The 18858-nt window shown below is 35.7% G+C and overlaps 1 pseudogene; it reads left to right on the forward strand.

The window, feature by feature from the left end:
• The first annotated feature begins 1843 nt into the window (after positions 1-1843).
• Positions 1844-6996, forward strand: LOC103960264 (annotated as a pseudogene).
• The last annotated feature ends 11862 nt before the right edge of the window (positions 6997-18858 follow it).

The following is an 18858-nucleotide window of genomic DNA, read 5'->3' on the forward strand; positions in this document are numbered from 1 at the left end:
TTATAGATTTCATCCAAATTAACGATAATTCTATGTGCACACCATGTTACTCTCTTTTGAGAACAAAAACGTCACTTCGTTATACCTGTATACACAAAATTTATAGAATCATACAAATTTGCACAGGTCAACATTTTAAAAATTTAGGTTTTTCAATTATTTTAAAGAACGAAACGATCAAACAACCCTCACATGTTATGCATGTATTTTCATTTAACATAAATTTAGATAGAATGAATGAAAGACTAACGGTAGGGGAAAATTAGCCAAAAAATTAGTTTTAAGTCCTTTTTTTTCAATTTAAAAGTTTAGGTGGTAAATCGAAAGTTAGGTGAAAGTTCAGAAGGAGATCGATAGTTTACTCTCGTTTATAAACACATTTGCACAAATTCCGTTACTTCAAAAACCATGAAGGAAAAGGTCGTAACTTAGCTGAAGCAGATTGTTTCATGGGGTCAATCTACATATCTTCCCCTTGGTTTTGTCTACGAGAGGAAGTGACCACCCAGCTCCCAAGAAGGTTTGAGAGTCTACGTTGGAGAACGAATGCCCCTAATGTGGGGTTGCAATGATCTTGGCGTGTCAAAGGTTTTAGAGAGACGAGTAGCATATACTTGTCTAACTTAGGAAGTTGGGAGGGACTAGATACAGAGTCATGCTCGACAAATGCAAAGCATACCGATCTCAATTGAATTTTCCACCCACCAACAAATAATTAAAAGTTGGGAAGTTGCATGTTCCTCGGAGCGTTTTTACTCACCACCAGAAAATATGTTATATGTTCACTATATATCTAATTATTTAACACGTGTTCTTTTATGTGACTTTGATTTACTTTTACATTAAACGTTAGTTTTTTAATTTAAAAAAAAAATTGAGCAAGGTTACGTGAAATGACACATGATAGATGATTAGGTTTTTATGAGTATATAGTTTATGGTGATAAGCAAAAATGCTCTCATGTTCCTCCTCCTTTTCATATCATACGAAGTTGGTGCATTTTTCAAACTAATTCATTTTCAAAGAAAAGTATAAGAGGGATTAACTGTTTTTTTTTTCTTCAATTCTAATTTCTCATCAGCTTATTTAACAAATAGAGAAGTTGGCTAAAATTAAGGATCATAAATCATATTCCAATTTCTTAATTGGTTGAATTAAAGATGAATAACATATTGTTTGTATTGTGATGACATAAATATCAACAGTATCACTAGCAATATCAGCAATATAGATTTGAAAATCGCGTGATTGGATTATTAATTCCCGTGGTGATAGGGTAGTTGGAAGAATAGTCCTTGTGGTAAAAAAAAAATTAAGATTTAAGCCCTTGTGGCGAAGTCTGTTAGATTTATGGCCAAAATTGAAAATTTTATAACTCTTCCATAATTATTAGCACGTGAGCCACACATATTATGCTAAAACAGAACTCTAAGTTAATTGTTAGCATGTGATGATTAAATGTGAGACTAACTTTATATTTTTAGTCTCATATTTGATTTTCATGTGCTAATAATTAACGAAGAGTTGACGACATTTTCAATTTTGAGCTTAAATCCTAAAAGATTTCACCACTAGGGTTTAAATTCTAATTTTTTTACCACATATGTTATTTTCCAATTACCCTATCACCACGGAATTAGTAATCAATTAAGCCTTTGAAAAATGATATTTTCGACTAACTTCTCTAACATATATTCTACTTACGAATAAAAAGTAATTATGACCATTCGATATGATCAAAGTAGTGAATGTACCACTTGGAAGTTAAAATGAATGTGCACTACATTTGAATTTTTTTTATCAGAACGAAATTCTAATTAATCTATCTAAACTATGGAGGATCGAAATTCAAACTTGAGGCCAATTAGTTATTTCAAAGACTAATAAAAACCAAAGTTAATTAAAAAGAAGCAAAAACCCCCATATCAGCCTTAATTTTTTTTTTTTTTTTTTGCATTATTTCCAACGAAGAAGTACAATATGATAACAAAACTAATTTTTTATCCCATAAGTCCTTATTCATTTGTGCATGCATTTGTAGAACTTTGAATAAACCAGCTTGTACTCAAAGTTATGTATTCTCCATGCGTGCTGCTGCTTATAAATTGCGCTCTCCCCTCATATCTCTTGCTACCAAATTAAGTTCGCACAAACTGATACCATGGAGCTTTACAGGTTCTTTCCAACTGTGTTTTTCTCATATTTTTGTATGCATGCTCTTGTTGTTCACTCCTGCCATGGTTTGAGACTGAGGGGAAACGAGACAGATCGACTGGCCTTGCTAGAGTTCAAGGCTAGCATAACCAATGACCCTTTTGGAGTCATGACTTCGTGGAACGAAACCATCCACTTCTGCCATTGGTATGGAGTTTCATGCGGTCGTCGTCACCAGAGGGTCACGAGGTTGGACCTGCGGTCCTCGAAACTTTCGGGCTCTACATCACCCCATGTCGGAAACTTGAGTTTCTTGAGACGGATTCGTCTCCCCAACAACAGCTTCAGCAATCAAATACCTCCAGAGTTTGGCCGTCTGCGCAGATTGCAACATTTACTATTGCAGAATAATTCATTGAGTGGTGAAATACCCTCCAACTTATCCAGGTGCTCTCAACTCCTAAGAATGTCTCTTGATTTTAATTTTCTCGTAGGAAACATTCCTAAGGAGCTTGGCACCTTGTCCAAGCTAACAGCTTTTGCATTTCATGACAACCAGCTCACAGGAAATTTTCCCAACTCCTTTTCCAACATATCATCACTTGAACTTATTTCTGCAGCTGCTAACAATTTATATGGGAGTATTCCAGATATATTTGGCCAAATGACCAATCTTACGTTCCTTTCTTTCGACGCAAATGACCTGTCCGGAACGATCCCCCCCTCAATCTTCAATCTCTCTTCTATCACAACCTTTGCCGTGTCAGTGAACAAAATCCAGGGGACTTTGCCCTCAAACTTAGGTATTGCCTTTCCAAGCCTCAAACATTTTTCTGTTGGCAAGAACCAATTTAGCGGACCTATTCCTGTTTCAATTTCTAACGCTTCAAATCTGTATCATCTTGCAATGGAAGGAAACAAACTACATGGAAAAGTCCCTTCGTTAGAAAATTTACGTAGGCTTGGGTGGATAGTTCTTGCTGATAACAATCTTGGAAGTGGGGGAGTTGGCGATTTGAGATTTCTTTGCGATTTGACTAATGCCACCGGTTTAGAAATGGTAGCAATTCATTTTAACAATTTCGGGGGTGCCTTGCCTCAATGTATAGCCAACTTATCTTCTTCTATTTTACAAATCGGCATGAGTGAAAATAAATTAGTAGGAAATATACCGAATGGGTTTGGAAATTTGGTTAAGTTGGAGACCCTTTGGCTGTCTGGGAACCGACTTTCAGGTCACATTCCGCCAGATGTTGGAAAGCTTCATAACTTGTATCAACTAAATATGAGTTTGAACTCTCTTTCAGGGAATGTTCCATCCTCTTTTGGAAATTTAAGTAGATTAAATATATTATATTTACATGAAAACTACCTTCAAGGCAAGATCCCTTTGAGTACTTTGGCACAGTGTGAAAATTTGAGGGTGTTATCTCTTGGTGCTAACAATTTCAGTGGTGTCATGTCCCCTGAAGTCATCGGTCGTCTGTCATCTTCATTGTCTGTATTGGATTTATCTGAAAACCATTTGACCGGATTCCTTCCAAAAGAAATAGGACATTTCCCAAATCTGGAGGCTTTTGATATCTCAAATAACATGTTCTTTGGTGAAATTCCTCCAAATCTTGGGAGTTGTATTAAATTAGAGTTTCTAGACATGGAGGGGAACTTCATCCAAGGGGATATTCCATCTTCTTTGGGTTCACTAAGAGGTTTAATAGGGCTATATCTATCTCACAACAACTTGTCAGGCATGATTCCAGAATTCTTGGAGCGGTTTGAATTTATGCAATCTTTGGACCTCTCCTATAATAATTTTGAGGGCATGCTACCAATGAAAGGGATTTTCAGTAATGCAAGTGCCATATCAGTCAAAGGAAATAGTAAACTTTGCGGTGGAATACCTGACTTGCATTTGCCAGAATGCAAATTACAACGTTCCAAGAAGGGAGGATTGAGTCTAACCGTCAAATGGGTAATCTCTCTTATTTTTGGTCTTCTTGGAATCACGTTTGCCATCATGTTTTGGTACCTTTGTAGCGTAAGGAGAGAAAGAAAGGAGCATACTTCAAGTGATTCAGAAGAATTTCTCAGGCTATCTTACCGAAGTCTTCTAAATGCAACAAATGGATTCTCCATTTCCAACTTGATTGGCATGGGAAGTTTTGGGTCTGTTTATAAAGGAGTACTCGAACAAGGTGAAACAGTTGCCATCAAGGTAATCAATCTCGTTCATCGTGGCGCTTCCAAAAGTTTCATTGCTGAGTGTGAAGCCTTGAGAAATATCAGACACCGTAATCTTATGAAGGTACTCTCTGTATGTTCAGGGATTGACTATCGTAGTTGTGAGTTCAGGCCTTGGTATATGAGTTTATGGTTAATGGGAGCTTAGAGGAATGGTTGCATCCAACTGAAGCAATTGGTGAAAACATTGAGAGACCAAGGAGCTTGAATTTTTCTCAAAGGTTGAGTATTGCAATTGATGTTGCTATGGCGTTGGATTATCTGCATCATCATTGTGAGACACCAATAGTCCACTGTGACCTCAAACCCAGCAATGTTCTTCTCAATGATGATATGGTTGGACATGTAGGGGACTTTGGTTTGGTAAAGTTTCTTCGACAAACTACTCAGAGTAGTGATGGTAATTACTCAAGCTCCGTCGGAGTAAAAGGGACAATAGGTTATACTCCTCCAGGTGAATATATATTCTTCAAATATCTTTTTATTTAGTATTTTTTCTCATTAGTAGATCATATTGACAAATGAAATTGGGCTTTAAGAAATTTTAATTAGAATTTTTTTTTTTCGATTCATGAATATTGCAGAGTATGGTATTGGACATGAAGTGTCGACACGAGGTGATGTGTACAGTTACGGCATCATGCTGTTGGAGATGTTTACAGGAAAAAGACCAACTGATGAAATGTTTCAAGGAACTTTAAACCTTCATAACTTTGTCAAGGCAGCTTCTCCGGAGCAAATGGTAGAGATTGTGGATCCCTTTCTTGCTCATGAAGGAGTAGAAGAAAGCTTGATTGCAATATTAGCAATTGGTGTTGCTTGCTCTGCAGAGTCACCCAGAGAAAGGTTGGACATTAGTGAAGTTTTCACTAAGATGTGTCGGATCAGAAACAAACTTCAGGAAAATAGCATAGGTGAATAGAAGCATACAATACTGTTATATTCGCATAGCGTGTTTAAATATTTTTTCCTTACATGTAAGAAGTTTCCGTATTTGTTTTATCAATAAACACAGCATAGTTATATAGAAACTTCCAATATAGGAAAGGCAAGTTAACTGTGCATTGTTTCCTCAACCTTGGTTGTTTGCATTCCAATTTTATTAGCTTCCCTGGTTTTTTATTTATTTATTTTTTTAATTAGTGTGCATCTCGACTTACAAGTTAGTCCCTCTTTCATGATTTTTTTTTTACCCAACATCTTGTTTTTGGTGTTTCAAAACTTGGCTTGCAAGTATATACCTTTTAGGCTTTGTTCAAGAAGAGATGGGCTCGATGTTCCCCTTCTTCTATCTTCCTTTTTTTCATTTTTTTTTTCAAGAAGGGTTAAATTCATGTCCCCCTCGTTTCAAATTCTACTGATTATGAGGTAAGGTTTACATCACTCTTACTTGGTGTAACTTTTATTTTTATTTTATTTTGGTTCAATCCCCCTCAGACAGCCCAAAATGTTTTATATTTATTTTTTAATGTAAAGGCAAAATGAGGGCATTAGAGGATTTAGCCTATCAGTTGAGGCACTGAGCAGAGAACTACAAATAACACCCGAACCAGCCGAAATATAATTCCCAGTAAATTTTTACAAAGAAGAGAGCTCAAGTACATGGTGTTCCAAGATTGTTGAAAGTGATCAGAACAAAATCTCAAGTCTATGCAAGTTTTGTAAGGAAGAGGGACTTTCCTTGTAGTTTTGTTTGGTATGAGGCACTACATTTTTTTTAGTGAAGCTTTAGCGTTAATAGGTTAAATAATTAGTTGTTAGAGAAGGAGAAGTATCGGTGAAGATCGAACTAGCATCAATGTGCATAGGCATCATTGCTTTCCCTTATTACGGTAAAATGCCATCTGCATATGAGACTACATAGTAAAACACTACTAAAACAGGAATAAGTCAAGTAAATTGGTTTTGCTAAAACCCAAAGTTATGCTAGACTTTGATTTTATTTCATAAATACACAGAAAAAAGTCTGTACAATAATAGACTTTGAAGATTCGGGGTGTGTATGCATAGTTATGGTTCAAAAGGATTTGTTCCCCAATGGATAGGAGTCAGAGTGGAGAAACAAATTAACGGCTGAGATTGCTTTCAAATGTGTGTGTATATATTATTTCACCCTCGAATATCAAGAAAGCAAATTAATTCGTTAAGCAGGCGCGGTTCAATGCTTGGTAATGTGCCTCTCAGCTTCTATCCTCTATTTCAACTTTTGTAATAATCAAGTCTTATCTTAAAACAACTTGGTGGGCAGTGTGCCTTCTTCTACACCTGTTTGCATCATTTCGTATTCGTAGTCTTGATCAGATTAGGATGTTGTTCAAATAAAAACAAAGAAAAATAATTCAGAGGACGAGCACCAATCGAAGGAATAACAAGCATGGGACTGCCACATTAGTCGTAGGATCAAACATCATATAAACAAAGAGGATCATAAACAATGTAACCAAAACATTCCATTAGATAATGCTAATAATCGCATGGTTTAATAAGTCATAGAGTATCAAAATTGATTAATAGAAATGTTTTCTCTTGTGTGCACACATTCATTTATTTATGTTATTCCTTAATTAATACATGTGTGTTTAGTAAAATTGCAAGAGACTTGTAGCTCAATTGGTTAAGAGATTTTATCATCCATTTGAAGTATAAAGTAATGGTAAGCCTGTAATATTTGACCAATGTAAAAGGCTATATATGAAGTTGAGAAAAAAAGGTTATATATGAAGTCCAAGTCCAAGTCTTGGGATCTACTTTTCCATACTTGAAACTTTAAAGTTAGTTTGGAAACAAAACTAGGTAGAAGATTTATTTCCCGTCTTGGCATTGGTAATGCAGCACCAGTACACCATAGCAATCTGTGTATCCATTCTTCGATACAAGATTTTGCATGCATGGATGCATCAAATTAATTCTAGTTGAACTTTTGTGAGAAAATTACAAAACCAAATATAATTATATCTGTGCTCTAAGTTTCCAAGACCTCAGTTGACATGTTTGTTACACTACTACCAAACTACTCATTACTAGCGTTCTTAAAAGCAACAAGAAAAGCATATTTATGTTGAATATTAAGTAAAATCTGACAGAAAATGACTGCAATGACGGATAAGAGAAGTGACATAATTGCCAACAAAACTAATAATTGAATTAATAATATTAAAGAAAACTAATAATTAGGAGGAGTTTGTAAACGCTACTCTCCTACTCTTTGTTAAAATATTTAACCTTTAAACTATTCCGATGTTTTTATATGCATGATCCGTAGTAGCAAGTCATATTGCAATCAAGGGCACTTTATACAAATCTTCTTCTTGAAAAATAATAGTAACCTATATAAAATTAAAAAAAAAAAAAAAAAGTTGGTTATTTATGTTTACAATGTTTTACTAATTATACTATTTGTAAGAAAAAGAAAACATATACCTTTATTTTACTCCACAAAGCTTCTTTTTCATCTTCCGTAATAAAGTGCCAATCCTTCCTCAAAGGAAGATTTTGAGGAAGATTTTGAGGATCATTGATCCCCAAAGCAATAAACTTCGAAAAACTGCCATTGTTCGAACTAATGCATTTAAAAAATAAATCTGGTCGAGTTAACGGTCCGCTTCATTATTCTTATCGAAAAGTAGTGAACTAATGTCGGATATATCCAACAACTATTTCTAATGTTTAATATAAGCGCTAGCAGTGCTTTGTTATCCAACACTATTTAAACATGTTGTTGAAAATATTTTATCTGACAATAATCATATAAAATTGCCACCACTCTTCAATACATTAAGTTAATTTGTCGTAGTGTTACCCTATAAGTAAGTTGAAATTAGATACTGGAAATTTGCCTTAATAAATGTCAAAATATTTTGGATCAAGTTTTAAGGATGGAGAAAGTAGAGGCGTAGACTTAGACTTCGTTTTCTTGGGTCAAGTACTGTTAATTGTCGCTCCTAGTGTTGGTAAGTTCCTTACATATAGCTTCGCATCGGTCTATTGTCATTGGCCTACTAGTGTTTCTTAGACGCACAAGCTTGGAATACACGTTCAAGCAAGATTCCAAATCAACAATCTAATTTCCCCACTATTTAAAAGCCTCACAAATTTTCAAAAAGAAATGCGGTTTACAGTAGTGCCCCTTTTTAGGGGTTTGCTTTTCTATCCCACTGTTTAGCTGTCGGTACTGTTCACTTTAACGAAAAATCATATTTTTACACTAAAAAGTCAATCATGGTATTATTCAATTTACCATTTATTTTGTCTTTATCGTTAAAACTCAAAGTTTTCAAATCATTTTCATTAGTTTCCTGTATTTTTATCATTTTTATAGGGGGCAGGGGTGTTTTCGAAAGCGTTGTTTCGCTTCTTCAGATTTAACAGTGGCATATTGCACATTGTGACTTTCATTGAAAAGCTAATCTCGCATAATTTAGTATTTATATAATAATAACTAACACTATCTCTTTGCCACCATCTATTGGGACGATAATTTGACAGTCATTATTAGAGTACTCTATTGTTATTCTCACTTGGCAAAAGGGTATAAGTGCCTAACTATACATAAAAACCAATAAAAAAATTTGTCCAACCGGCCGTATATGGCATAAGAGAGAACGAGGTCAAACCAACTCTGGATTGGTGGGGAGATGCACTCCTATACTCCCATCTCCATCAACACATGAGGAGAGATATAGGAAAGTGTAAGTAATCAAATTCACATGACAAATTCATAACTTATAGAGCAATGGCACTACATACATATGGTACTATCTTAATAGTTATCAAATTCATAACACATCGCTTGTCATATCAAAGAAAGTAATCTCAATCACATAAATCAAAGTAATCTCAATTACATATTTCTTGGGTTTATGGTTTAAGCGTATAACATTCAATGAGATGACTTTAAATAATAATCTTTGCCCTTAGCTTTTAGATTAGTTTAATATGTGAAATTTCATAAAATATTATCTCATGATTGGTTTTAGGGTATATTATCTTGTAAAACACCTCACATGCACATTTCCAAATCATAGACACTTCGCCGTCTGAAACTTGGTATAAATAACTAGCCACAGAATTAATGAGAATTTTTGTTTATCTAGTCGGTAAAGACTCTAAGGAAAATTGACTCTACAGCTCCAACCCCGTATGTCCGGTCAATTGCATTCACTGGTTGCTTATGAAAACCCCGTTTATCCAATTGGTCGTCGTCCGTCGGCTGCCAAGCAAAACTCGTCTATCTAGTCCAAATTTATGCTGAAATTTAGTAAGAAAGTTAGTTTTCACTAAAAAATGATTGAAATGGCTTTGCGTAGACCGTTAACTTGTGTGTTGAGTTAAAGATCATTTTCATGTTGCCAGTACTCTTATTTACACAGTTCTCCTTCAGAAAATCATGTTCCCACCAAAACTATATCACCGCAACTCAAACTAGGACTTTGAAAATAGACTTATTTTTTAATCAATTCAAGTCTCACCCAAAACCAATTATGATAGTCAACGATCTTGATCATTCACGCTGATCACCCAGACTCCAATCCAAACATAATCCTGATCTTTCAAGCAATCCTTCTTCAACTAGGACTTGACCATTGTACCAGTCTAGCATTACTGGGTTGAAACCCACATCATTCTCCTCTCTGGACGACTTCTAACAACTTGGTCCAGATCAGTATTCTAGGCCCAAACAACGTTTCATAAAAATTATCGTGCTAGGTGCAGTTGCTTGAATCTTTTTTGAATGAGAATAAAACATATTTCATTCATAAAAGGTTTCTTAGCCAAAATGGTCCCTGAGATTTGCATAACACATCACTTTGGTCCTTGAGATTGAAAATCAATATAAATGGTTCCTAAGATTGTCCACCATCCATTATTTTGGTCATTCCGTTAAAAACTCCGTTAAGTGTCCCGAAGCTCTTGGCCGAAAGTTTGGACAATTTTCAAAGCTTTGTAACTCAATCGTTTCTTAACCAAATTCGACCCATAATATAAAAATGAAGATAGGAAAGTGTAGAACAAGATTATACCTATTTGGAAGCCCAATCGTCGGAAAATAGCTTGAAAGGCGATTGGTCTGTGGGAAAATTGGAAAACTCGCCAGAAGTTGGGTAAACTTTAAACGTTCATAACTTCTTCAATACTCGACGAAATTGAGTGATTGAAAAAGGAAAATTATACTTATCAATAAGACAAAGACAATGGTACATTTCTCGATGGCTAATTCGTCGTGGTTTGGCCGAAAAATGGCTCGACAGTGGCCAACTCAAGACCAAGATAATCAATTTCGAGCTGTTTTTCGGCTAAACCATGGCGATTTAGCCATCTAGAAAGGTACCATTGTCTTCGTCTCATCATGAAGTATGATTTTTGTTTTTGAATCACTCAATTTTGTTGAGTATTGAAGAAGTTATGAACGTTTAAAGTTTACCCAGTTTCCGACAAGTTTTCCAGTTTTCCCGCAGACCAGTCACCTTTCAGGCTATTTTCTGGTCATCTTTGGCAACCACTAGGCTTCCAAATAGGTATAATCTTGTTCTACACTTTCCTATTTTCATTTTGATATATTATGGGTTGAATTTGGTTAAGAACGATTGAGTTACGAAGCTTTGAAAATTACCCCAACTTTTAGAAGGACCAAAATAATGGATGGTGGATACTCTCAGGAACCATTTCTATTGATTTTTAATCTCAGGGACTAAAGTGATGTGTTATGCAAATCTCAAAGACCATTTTGGCTAAAAGGCCTTCATAAAAAAGGGGAATGCAAGATTTAATATAAATGAAAAACATTGAGCCTAATAGGAGGGTACTTGCAAATTTAAAAAAAAAAAAAAAGGAAAACAGACAAAAATGACCCATTTTCTTAATATTGGGGCAAAAATATGATTTTTCGAATATGCATACGGCATGCACACACCATGCACAATAATAGGACAATAATAGGATTTTTCCTACACCTTAAAATGACGTAATTGTCCTCGTATATAACTGGTTTATTTCTTCCAATTTTCTGATTTCTCTCTCTCTAATCTCTATACTCTCTACCTCCCTTCCCCTCTCTCTCTAAAATTGATATTTATTGGTTGTTCTTAGATTAGTGAAAGATAATGGAAATCCAGTTGGAAGATTTGATTTTGATTATATATGCCTTGGTTGGAAGTGATAATTTTGCAATAAAAATTTGTTGAAACTAGTATGAATGCAAGAAAAAAAAAGGTCCCTTTAATGATTTATTTGGAGATTGTTTGTGTTTGCTGTTGGCCTTTTGGGAAATGAACACATTACTGTGCTTGTAGTTGGAGATTGGGGATTTCTTCCTCAAATCATCATCTTCTTCCCCAAATTCGAAATCCCATTCAAAACCCATCTGGGTCAAAACCAATTTGTAGCCTAAAAATTTTTAGATGTTGAAGAAAATCCGTTATGAAAAACTAAAAACACCATTTTTTTATGCTGCAATCTTTCTCTCTCTCTCTCTCTCTCTCTCTCTCTCTATCTCTCTCTCTCTCTCTTTTTCGCCAATGAACGTCGTCTCCCTCTAAGTTTGAAGCAAATCCCAAATTTGTTATCTGTATCAATACGTGCAACGACGTCAGTTTTGTTGTGGACGTGCATCATGCAATTAACAGCATTGGGGGATACGTGGGAGCCTAGATTATGGAAATCCCTTATGGCCTATTTGGTATTCTACTTGAATCCAACTTTTTAAACTCAAAAACAATTTTCAAGTTTTAGGCCTTAAAAACTTATTTGGTAAGAATATTTTCAAAAACTGAACTCAAGACTAACTCAAAAATACAGTATATTCTCTAAAAACATAAAAAGTGAGTTTTTAGAGTTTTTAAACTTAAACTCACTCTTTTCTTTTCTCTCACTCCTCCCCTCTCACTCCAAATCTATCTCTCTTTTCTTCTTTCTCTCCTCATTTTGTTTTTACCTTTTTCGTCACTCCTCCAATCCGCTATCTTCATTCTCTCGGTTATTTCTCTCACTCATCTTCCTCTCTATCTCGTTCGATCCTCTCTCTTCTTTCTTTTTCCTTCAATCATCTCTTACTTTCTTTCCTTATTTCTCCTCTTTTTCTCTCTCTTGCGACCCCCTCTTTTTAGATCTCTTTCTCTAGTTTAAGTGGTAAGATTTAAACATGTTAAACTGCAAACCAATCAAGTTTTTGAATCTTAAAGAAAATTGTTTTCAAGAAATGTTCATAAGAAATGTTTCGAGAAATGATAAAAAATTCAAATAGGATACTAAACAAGCCTTTAAAGATCTGTATACAAATCTTTGGCTTAAACATAGATTCTGGAAATCCCATTAAAAATCATCTCTTTCCAGTGACATGCACACAATATGCACACGACATGCACATAACATGCTAATAGATCTGAGCCAACCCAAAAACTCAGAGCTTACATTTGTCTCTTCGAAATTAGAGCAATGATGTTGTCACCTGTGATGTCCCCACCTTATAACTATATACACACCATATGCATATCATATGCACAGTACATGCACAAGATATGCACAGAACTGGAGATCGAGCAACGAGCTACTTTTCGCATTAATAAAAAAACTTTAATGGCAACCTATTGGTATAGTGGATACAATTAAAACACAATTGTTACATATATAAGGTTACAGTGGCAGTTTGAAAAGTCTTGTTACGTATACCAACCATCACTTAACCATGCACGTGGAAAACGTGATACTTGTTGTCGTTATTTCATGAACACACATGACCCTTAACGTTCTCTAAGATTTTTCTTTTAATTTTGTTTTTCGCCAAGGCCAACTAGGTTGTGGTCATACTCGCTAAATTTCGGGGCACAACATACGTGCATCATAACTAGTGAACATGCCCGCTTCTCCTATTAAGATGTAGCCATGCACACCATAAGCACATCACAAGCATATTATGGAAAAAATTTCACAAATTTCTACATTGAACAATTTCGAACCATAAATTGTTCCATCCCAGTTTTGTAGCATGTCAAAAAGTAAAGTTTATTCCACAACCCATAGGCCCCAACATGAAACACAAACCCTAATTTAACTTCTAAGTATTAATACATCTTACAAACAACCCATTTATTCCATAAATTATTGATGTAGAAACTTGGAACTAAACACCTTACCTACTATGCCTGCCCAAGAATCGTCGAAAAAAATGGAACTTTTCGGTTAAAACAGAAAATATGGGATAAACGTCCTATCTTTAAGGATGGAAGAGTTTGTTGTGTTTGGTTGAATAACACATATAGCTCACAGGTCTAAGCTTAAACCTGAAAACCCTCATCTCACTCTTCTCACCTCTCTTTTGCATCTCTTTGTTCGAAATCAGAAATATGATGTCAACCCAAAACCCAACTCAGACTTCTCACCTCTCTTTGGACTTCCCTCTCTTCAAAATCCGAACTCAGAGATCTGAGCTCAACCCAGAAACCAAGAGCTCACAAAGCTCTCCCAACATCCCTCTTCCAAATGAGAAAAGTGATGCAATGCGTTAAGGGTTTTTAGTGTTTATATGTGGGTATTTTAGTAATTTTGATTTCGTGCATAGTGTGCGTGGCTTGTGGATGGCCAGTTTATCCTATTTCTATCCCAAGATTAAGAAAATGGCTCATTTTTGTGTATTTTCCTAAAAAAAATGAAATTATAACATATAGTTCCAAATGTTGTAAGAAATTGAAAGAGGCGAAGGATAAGTAGAAGCAAGGGCGGATGCACTATGGGACAAACATGGTCCCATGACCACCTAGAGCCTGGGAAATAAGCATGTAAAGGTCTTTGAGGACCCTCTGAATGTTTTTATGGGGACCTTTTGTTCCAACTAAGTGTTTGATTTAATGCATATCCTGGTAGCACTCGGCATATTGCATAGATAACCCAAGGTTTAAATTTTGAATCTGCCACGGAGTAGAGGCCAATGAATCTAGTACTACAAGATCATGTGATAGATCAAAGCTCTCAAAACCAATTAATTGTAGGACATGAAAACACCATGCTTCTATGTAGACTTTGTAGGGGACATCGCGGCTCCAAATCACCTTATGACCCTGAAGAACCATTTAATAGTAGATCCAACAAACCTCGGCCAGATTACACCAAATGAATCCCAAAACTACAAAACTGCCTATGGCAAGGTCTGGCAACTCACTGAGTGTCTGGAATAATTACATGCACAAAACTAAAATAAAACAAAATTCAAAAAGAATGCTCGATCAATTTTACTCGAGAAGGTCCTCCCATTGATGTCTCAGTTGAATTTAAATTATTTAATCTTATAAATTTTGGAAAATTAAGCCGATATTTGGTACACCGATGCTTCACTGATGCAAAAGTCCAGGGGCTGTTACTTTCCATCTTGGTCAGTCCGAAGCTACACCCCCAACTTTCGCATTGATAATGATATTTTCATTTTTTTTTCCTTTTTGGTCAATTGGTGATATTTTTCAAGGATGGAGAAAGTAGAGGCTTAGACTTCATTTTCTTGGGTCAAGTACTGTTAATTGTCTCTTCTAGTGTTGGAAAGTTCCTTACGTACATAGCTTCGCATCGGTTTAGTATCACTGGCCTGCCAGTGTTGCTTAAACGCACAAGCTTGGAGTACACGTCCAAGCAAGATTCGACCAACAATCTAATTTCCCCACTATGTAAAAAGCTTCAGAAATTTTCAAAGAAAAGGGCTCATCAAATCAAATGCGACTTATAATAGTGCCCCTTTTTAGGGGTTTGCTTTTCTTTCCCACTGTTTAGGTGTATTTTTATCCTTTTTTATAGAGGGGCAGGCGGGGTTTCGAAACTGTTGGTTCGCTCATTCAGATTTAACGATGGATGCTTTGCACATTGTGACTTTCACTGAAAAGTTAATCTCGCATAATTTAATATTTATTTAATAATAATTAACACTGTCTCTTTGCCACCATATATTGGCATGATTATATGACAGTCATTATTAGAGTACTCTATTCTTAGTCTCGCTTTTCAAAGGGGCATAAGTGCCTAACTATCCATACAAAAGAATAAAAAATTTGTCCAACCTGCCGTATACGGTATAAGAGAGAACGAAGTCGAACCAACTTTGGATTGGTGGGGAGAAGCACTCCTATACTCCCATCTCCATCAACACATTAGGAGAGATATTTCTCTCACTCCTTTTTCGTCTCTCATCTAATCCGTTCTCTTCATTCTCTCGGTTATTTCTTTCACCCCTCTTCCTCTCTATCTCGTTCGATCCTCTCTCTTCTTTCTCTTTCCTTCAATCATCTCTTACTTTCTTTCCTTATTTCTCCTCTTTCTCTCTCTCTCTTACGGCCCCCTCTTTTTAGATCTCTTTGTCTAATTTAAGTGTTAAGATTTAAAAATTTTAAATTGCAAACCAATCAAGTTTTTGAATCTTAAAGAATATTGTTTTCAAGAAATGTTTTGAGAAATGATAAAAATTTTCAAATAGGGTACTAAACAGGCCCTTAAAGATCTGTATACAAATCTTTGGCCCAAACATAGATTTTGGAAATCCCATTAAAAATCATCTCTTTCCAGTGACATGCACACAATATGCACACGACATGCACATAACATGCTAATAGATCTGAGCCAACCCAAAAACCCAGAGCTCACATCTTTCTCTTCGAAATCAGAGAAATGATGTCGTCACTTGTGACGTCCCCACCATATACACTACATACACACCACATGCACATCATATGTACAGTACATGCACAAGATATGCACAGAACTGGAGATCGAGCAACGAGCTACTTTTCACATTAATAAAAAACTTTAACGGCAACCTATTGTTATAGTGGATATAATTAAAACATAATTGTTACATATATAAGGTTACAGTGGCAATTTGAAAAGTCTTGTCACGTATACCAACCATCGCTTAACCGTGCACGTGGAAAACGTGATACTCATGGTTATTATTTCATGGACACGCATGGCCCTTAACGTTCTCTAAGATTTATTTTATTTTATTTTATTTTTTGCCGAGGCCGACTAGATTGCGGTTATACTCGCTAAATTTTGGGGCACAACATACGTGCATCATAACTAGTGAACATTCTCGCTTCTCATATTAAGATGTAGCCATGCACACCATATGCACATCACGTGCACATTATGGAAAAATTTTCACAAATTTCTACATTGAACACTCAAACCATAAATTGTTCCATCCCAGTTTTATAGCATGTCAAAAAGTAAAGTTTATTCCACAACCCATAGGCCCCAACATGAAACACAAACCCTAATTTAACTTCTAACTATTAATTCATCTTACAAACAACCCGTTTATTCCATAAATCATTGATGTAGAAACTTCGAACTAAACACCTTACCTTACTATGCCTGCCGAAGAGTCGTCGAAAAAAATGGAACTTTCCGGTTAAAACAGAAAATATGGGATGAGCATCCTATCTTTAAGGATGGAAGAATTTTTTGTGTTTGGTTGAATAACACACATAGCTCACAGGTCTTAGCTCAAACCTGAAAACCCCGAACTCACTCTTCTCACCTCTCTTTCGCATCTCTTTGTTCGAAATCAGAAGTATGATGTCGACCCAAAACCCAGCTCAGACTTCTCACCTCTCTTTGGACTTCCCTCTCTGCGAAATCCAAACTCAGAGATCTGAGCTCAACCCAGAAACCAAGAGCTCACAGAGCTCTCTCAACATCCCTCTTCCAAATGAGAAAAGTGATGCAATGAGTTAAGGGTTTTTAGTATTTATATGTGGTTATTTTAGTAATTTTGATTTTGTGCATGGTGTGCGTGGCTTGTGGATGGCTAGTTTATCCTATTTCTATCCTAAGATTAAGAAAATGGGTCATTTTTGTGTATTTTCCTAAAAAAAATGAAATTATAACATATAGTTCCAAATGTTGTAAGAAATTGAAAGAGGCGAAGGATAAATAGAAGCAAGGGTGGATGCACTATGGGACAAAGGTGGTCCTAGAAACACCTAGAGCCCGGGAAATAAGCATGTAAAGGTTGGTCTTCGAGGACCCTCCGAATATTTTTTACGAGGACCTTTTGTTCCACTAAGTGTTTGATTTAATGCATGCTAGCATATCCTGGTAGCATTCGGCAGGTTGCGTAGACAACACTCGACAAATGCTCTCAACAACACTCATCAGATTGTTTCGACAAATGTCAATATCCATTGACATATGCGCAATATGGTTCGCTTGACGAGAACAAGACCACCAAGTGTTCACAGAAATGTCTCCGTGAATAAACTGAAATTTGTTTACAACTTCAAGCTATGTTTTCTATCTAAAAATCTTGGACCTTTAACATTGAGACTCCCAAGATTTAAATTCTGAAGCTACCACAGAGTAGAGGCCAATGAATCCAGTACTACAAGATCATATGATAGATCAAAACTCTAAAAACCAATTAATTGTGGGACATGAAAACACCATGCTTCTATGTAGACTCTATAGGGAAGGACATCGCGGCTCTAAATCACCTTATCACCCCGAAGAACCATTTAATAGTAGATCCAACAAACCTCGGCCAGATTACACCAAATGAATACCAAAACTACTAAACTCGCCTATGGCAAGGTCAGGCGACTCACTGAGGGCTGGTTTGGTATTGCTGTGCTTTGAAAAAAAGCTGCTTCTGCTGTGCTGTGAGAATAAGCAGCTGTGAAATAAAGCAGCAGAGTGTTTGGTAAACTTTTTTGTAAAAGTGCTTTTGAAAAAAAAAAAAGCAGTATTATAGTATTTGGTAAACTTTTATGTAAAACAGATGTGAAAAAAAGCCAGTTTTTCAAAGCTGGGTTTTGCAGCTTCTTGTTTTTGGCTTTTTTTCACCCAAAACTGTGAAAAAAAGCTGAAGCTGAATGTTTACCAAACGCAAAAACAGCTTCTAGCTTTTTTTGATACTAGCTTTTTTCAGAATCACCTCAGTACCAAACCAGGCCTGAGTTTCGGGAATAATTACATGCACAAAACTAAAATAAAACAAAATACAAAATGAATGCTCAATTTTACTTGAGAAGATCCTACCATTGATGTCTCAGTTGAATTTAAATTATTTAATCTTATAAATTTTGGAAAATTAAGCAGATATTTGGTACACTGATGCTTCACTGATGCAAAAGTTCCTAGTGTTGGAAAGTTCCTTACATACATAGCTAACCCAAAAACCCAGAGCTCACATCTCTCTCTTCGTAATCAGAAAAATGACGTCATCACTTGTGAATTCACCACCATATACACTATATGCACACCACATGCAATTCATATGTACAATACATGCACATGATATGCATAGAACTGGAGATCGAGCAATGAGATGCTTTTTGCATTAATAAGAAACTTTAACGGCAACCTATTGGTATAATGGATACAATTAAAACATAATTGTTACGTATGTAAGGTTACAGTGATAGTTTTAATAGTATTGTTACGTATATCAACCACTGCTTGACCATGCACCTGGAAAACAAGATACTCATT

This window comes from the organism of the source record quoted next, unplaced genomic scaffold (assembly GCF_019419815.1).
Source record: "Pyrus x bretschneideri cultivar Hongxiangsu unplaced genomic scaffold, Pyrus_bretschneideri_v1 Contig35, whole genome shotgun sequence".
NCBI classification, from domain to species: Eukaryota; Viridiplantae; Streptophyta; class Magnoliopsida; order Rosales; family Rosaceae; genus Pyrus; species Pyrus x bretschneideri.